Here is a 6,000-nt window from a genome sequence, read left to right on the forward strand (position 1 = left end):
TTGGAGGATTTGAGCTACAGGAAGAGGCTGAACAGGCTGGGGCTGTTTCCCCTGGAACTTTGGAGGCTGAGAGGTTTATAAAATCATGAGGGGCATGAATAGGGTAAATAGACAAAGTATCTTCCCTGGGGTGAGGGAGTCCAGAACTAGAGGGCATAGCTTTAGAATGAGAGGGGAAAGATATAAAAGAGACCTGCGGGGCAACCTTTTCATGCAGAGGGTGGTACGTGTTTGGAATGAGCTGCCAGGGGAAGTGGTGGAGTGGTGGAGGCGAGTACAATTGCAACATTTAAAAGGCATCTGGGTGGATATGAGTAGGAAGGGTTTGGAGGGAGATAGACCGGGTGCTGGCAGGTGGGACTAGATTGGGTTGGAATATCTGGTCGGCATGGACCAAAGAGTCTGTTTCCGTCCTGTACATCTCTATGACTCTATGACTCTAAGTTAGTGTTAGGGTGGAATATCATAATAAAATCGAGTTCTTTGTATTGGTGGTACTAGAAGGAAACAAAGTTTTCTTGATGGAAAGGCATTGTCTTAAGAAGGGACACTTCAACTGGGCCAAGTTATTTACAATAAGGCCATTATGGGTATATCTGACATTGAGAATTTGCGAAGAAAAGCATTTTGAGAAAGCAGGACCAAATGATAAAATTAGGAATCACATGACCAAGGGCAAAATAAAGGATAATGTGCAGCCAATATTTTCCAAGGCAAGGCCAGACTCACAGTAAGTATCATGAAGCAGAGGTAAAGAGTTGAATAGATGAGGAAGAATAGGAGAAATTGAGAAGATGAAGAAAATTGAATGAGCTGTATCTGTTGTTGTCAATAAGAAAATGTTCAGTAAAATAGATCTACATAATTACAATCAAACACAACTAACAAGGGTAAGAATTGCTTGCCATTCATGTTTGTAAAGGGTTGTACCAGTTTGTGAGATTACTAGTTAGGGTCTCTACATCTTCCATGGTATCATGAATTAGATGTCATTAGGGATGATGGGATTATGTTGTTTCCTAAATGACATTCTGATCAGCAGTAAGACTGAGAAAGAGAACCTTGCAAAGTTAAGAACAAAGTCCTCAATTGTCTTCAAAATTATGCCATCCAAGTTTCACAATGTCCAGTGTAAGATTTCTGGATCACTAAATAAATTGTGAATACATCCATCTAATGCAGGAGATGGTTTTGAATGAAAAGGGACCAGAAAACAAATAAAAGCTGACAACAGTAATAGGGATTATTACATATTATTCTAAATTTGTACCACATTGAATACAATTGTTTTCAGATGGATTAGTTTGCTAATGGTCTGTTGAGTGTCAGAAATCATTTGAAGAGGTGAAGAAAGCGCTGACTAGTTATGCTATTTTGACTAACCTATACCAAGAAAAACTAATCCTTTGTATGTGATGCCACAACACCATAGTTGTAGTTTTTCTCACATACAGAAAACACTGTAGAAAAGCATCTGCATCACTGAAGTAAGGTTTGGGAAAATTATACACAAGATGCATTGGCAATCATATGAGGTGAACTAAACTTCCAAAAGTACCTGTACAGTAAAGGGTCCACTTTATTAACTGTTCACCAAGTTCATATGATGAGATTTGGTTTGAAGAAGGGTATAACATCTCTGGCACCAGGATGTTTTCACATACTATTTAACACATGCTGCCAAGAAGGATTTTTTTAAGCTTGTAAATTGCTATGGTCATATCATTCATATACACTACAGTTATGATTGCAGGAAGAAAACTTTGTAACCCAACCTGTTAAACTTCAGATGCAATCAACATTGTCTTAATCATTTTGTGTGTGCATGTATCATTTTACATTTTAATGTAGAATTTTTTTAAGCGGGAGAGAGTACAGTATAGTCTAGCATCTCCCTACAGGCCTCTCTATTGAAGAAGTCTAAAGTTCTTTAACATGGCAACTCACAGTTGAGCACATTTAAGCTTTTTGTCCGTGTTGTACACAAGTAGCTGTTTTTCCCTTGATTCCCATTGACTTCAATTTTGCTAAGAATTCTTGATACCAAACTCATTCAAATAGTTGCTCAGAAATCAAGAACGTTATCTCCTCTGGAATTTTATGGTTTTTTTGGACCAAAGCTGTAATGAGATCTAGCCCTGATGGAATCGCTACCCAATTGGTTATGTTCCTTGAGAAAAATGATTTACTCCCATTATTTTATTGGTACAAGTATAGGATAAAAATGCTTGATGCAGCCTTTCAGGTACATAGACAAAAATGGTATTCCAATATATTCAGAGATGAATTCTGTGGCAAATGATTTGTCAATGCTAGCAGTAGTGCTATTTAAGTTGGGGTGGGTCATAATCAAAAAGGCCATGGTCCAGGAATCACTTTAAAGTCAACCACTTTGGATGTTAGGACCCTGTTAAAACTGTAAATAAATGCTGCTTAACTAATAAATTCCCAACCGTGATTATGTTGCCATTTTGAGTGTGATATGAGCTTTAAGATGAAAGTGGGAGACATTGGCTCGGCTGTGCTGAGTCCCTAAAACTGGCTTTCACTTCCTTGTCTTTCAGTTTAAGCTCTTGTCCCAAGTTTGTGGAGAAATATTTATTTTTAACACCACTGAAAGTGAGTTAGGCAATTGAAATAACTGCACAAAGGCCGGTAACTGTCATCGGTTTCTGAGCAACATTTGAATGAGTTTTGGTATCAAGAATTCTTAGCAAAATTAAAGTCAATGGGAATCAAGGGAAAAACAGCTATATGCGCACAGCACTGACAAAAAGCCTAAATGTGCTCAGCTGCGAGTTGCTGTATTAAAAAACTTTAATTTATACTTCTTCAGTAGAGAGGCCTTTATTTGCATGTGCTCAGTATGTAGGATGTGATCAGCCAGCTCAGAGTCAGTCCTGAGAATAAGGAGACTCTCTAAATCTCCTGTTTATATCTGTCAGCCAGAACTCCCTGATTGTCCCAGGTTAACAACACTAATTGAGGATCTCATAGTCAATGAGATCCACATGGTGCTCATTCCAATCACTACAGCATGGCTGGGAAAAAATGCAGTGTGCAACTTGTAAGAATTAGAAACTGCAAAATATGTATATAAACATTCCTATTTTGGGTTGTCAAATGTTCAAGTGTGAGATCTAGTAACAGAAATTCTCAGTAGAAAGAAATTGGAATCGGTAATGAAAAATAATGAATTCTGTGAGTGAATCAGTCCTTATGATCCGCCAGAGGCTATTTGATCATATCAGATATTTGAGTTACTTGAGTCTCTCTGTCATCAATCATACAACGTTTTTAGTGTCGAGCATGGATTTTCAGGTGAAACAGAACCTTGTACTAAAGCAAAGAATTGAAAAGTTTTGCAAGGGATTAAGAGTTTAATCATGGCTCTGTGTCATCAGGAAATTCACAAGCAGATGGGTTAGCAGAATAGAACAAAAGGGATTAGCATCTATTTAGTGCTGAGAGAATTTGGAGTGAGCCACACCTCAGTAAATTAGAATACCTTGAAACTAGGGACAGTAATTTTCAAAAGGTAGGAATGCCAACCTTCACAGGACTGCTGCTGCTTCCAAGCTTACACAAAAAAAATTAAAAGTAAAACAATTGAGAGAAACTTATCAGAACAGAAGCTACAGTTGAATAATCCTTGTATCGAATGTAATTAATGCTAAGTGAATGCAAAGCAACATGAATGGCAGGCAGAATTCAGGCACTGTGAAGGGTGAAGCAAAGACTCATTCTTCATATTTTGTAGAGGCAGCAGGTGCAATAGCCAAATACTGCTCTGTAAAGTAGATATTGATGAAAACTAAGGTTAGGACAATTTGCATGTTATACAACTGCTGACAGAGGCAAAAATCCTCTTTGAACAGTAAATAAAATGCCTCCAGGAATAGAATTGCTGTATGCAACAGGAATTAGACCTTTCTGTCTTTCTTTGTCAGTTTTCCAGGCTTGAGGATGACTTATTTCCACCCCGGCCAGGAAATGGAGAACCAAGCTGGGGATGGGGGTGGGGTGGGAATGGGACCAGGGTAGGGTGGGAGGTGAGTGGAGTAGGTTCTATGGTGGCTGAGTCGTCCAATCCAGAGGGGCAGGTGGTGTTTGAGGAGCCAGTTGATTGGGACATCCCGCACTCTTCGTGTAGTTTGTGGCTAGCCTCCACATGTTCCACTCAGTGAGGCTGAAATGGTTGACTCCTTTATGAATACTTCTTCTACAGGTTGTAGGGCAAACAATTCCCATGTGTTGGTGAGCCTGTTGCATTTGTTTATGAAGGCTTTCAGGATGTCCTTGATGTGTTTCCTCCACAAACCATTGCAAAGATTGGAGTACAGCATTTTTCTAGGGAGGATTGTAATGGGCATGTGGACAATGTGGTCCACCCATTACAGCTGGTCACATACAAGCAGTGCCTCCCCGGGGACCTAGAAGAGGATGCTTACTTTGATATGGTTATCCTGCCGGTGGATTTGCAAGATTTTGCAAAGGCAACACTAGTGATAACTCCCCAGGTGTGCCACAAAGGAGGCTGGTAAATGATATCACACCCCATGGTATTAGGCAAGATATTGGCATGAATAAAGGATTGGCTTGCAGGCGGAAAGCAGACGGTAGTGATAAAGGCTTTTTTCCAGGATGGTAGCCGATGACAAGCAGAATTCCACACAGGTCGGTGTTGGGACAACAATGACTAATATCTAGGTGGAGGAACTCAGGGCATCGTTGCTAAATTTGCAAATAACACAAAGGTTGGTGGAGGGGCAGGCAGTGTTCAGGAGTTGGGGAGGCTGCAGAAGTACTTGAACAAGCTAGGAGAGTGGGCAAATAAAAGGCAGACACAATGCAACATGGAAAAGTATGAGGTTATGCACTTTGGTAGTAAGAATAGAAGCATAGTCTATTTTATAAATGGGGTAAAGCTTCAGAAATCAGAAGTACAAAGACATTTATGAGTACTAGTTCAGGATTCTCTTCAGGTTAACAAGCAGTTAGGAAGACAAAAGCAATGTTAGCATCTGATTGAAACTTACAGAATACTGAGAGACTTGGATAAAGTGAACGTGGGAGATGTTTCCACTAGTAGGAGAGATGACGACCTGAGGGCACAGCCTCAAAGTGAAGGGACAACCTTTTGGATGTAGGTTTGCTCACTGAGCTGGAAGGTTCATTTCCAGCCATTCCATTACCCTACTAGGTGACATCTTCAGTGGGCCTCAGGCGAAGCAATGCTGAAAATTCCTGCTTTCTATTGATGTGTTTGGGTTTCTTTGAATTGGTGATGTCATTTCCTGTGGTGATGTTGTTTGCTGTGGTGAAGTCACTTCCTGTTCCTTTTCTCAGGGGGTGGTAGATGGGGTCTAACTCGATGTGTTTGTTGATAGAGTTCCGGTTGGAATGCCATGCTTCTAGGAAATCTCATGTGTGTCTTTGTTTGGCTTGTCCTAGGATGGATGTGTTATCCCAGTCGAAGTGGTGTCCTTCCTCATCTGTATGTGAGGATACTAATGAGAGAGTGTCAAGTCTTTTTGTTGCTAGTTTTCTGCCTGCTTGTCCAATGTAGTGTTTGTTACAGTTCTTGCATGGTATTTTGTAAATGACACTAGTTTTGCTCATTATCTGTATAGGGTATTTCAAGTTCATTAACTGCTGTTTTAGTATGTGTGTGGGCTACCATGATGCCAAGATGTCTGAGTAGCCTGGCAGTCATTTCCGAGATGTCTTTGATGTAGGGAGAGTGGCTAGGGTTTCTGGACGTGTTTTGTCTGCTTGTTTGTGTTTGTTGCTGAGAAATCAGCAGAGTGTGTTCATTGGGTACCCATTCTTTTTGAATACACGGTATAGGTGATTTTCCTCTGCTCTGCGTAGTTCCTCTGTGCTACAGTGTGTGTTGGCTCATTGAAATAATGTTCTGAGGAACTACGCAGAGCAGAGGAAAATCACCTATACTGTGTATTCAAAAAGAATGGGTATCCAATGAACACAGTCCACCGA

The sequence above is a fragment of the Chiloscyllium plagiosum genome, chromosome 4 (assembly GCF_004010195.1).
Source record: "Chiloscyllium plagiosum isolate BGI_BamShark_2017 chromosome 4, ASM401019v2, whole genome shotgun sequence".
Taxonomy (NCBI): Eukaryota; Metazoa; Chordata; class Chondrichthyes; order Orectolobiformes; family Hemiscylliidae; genus Chiloscyllium; species Chiloscyllium plagiosum.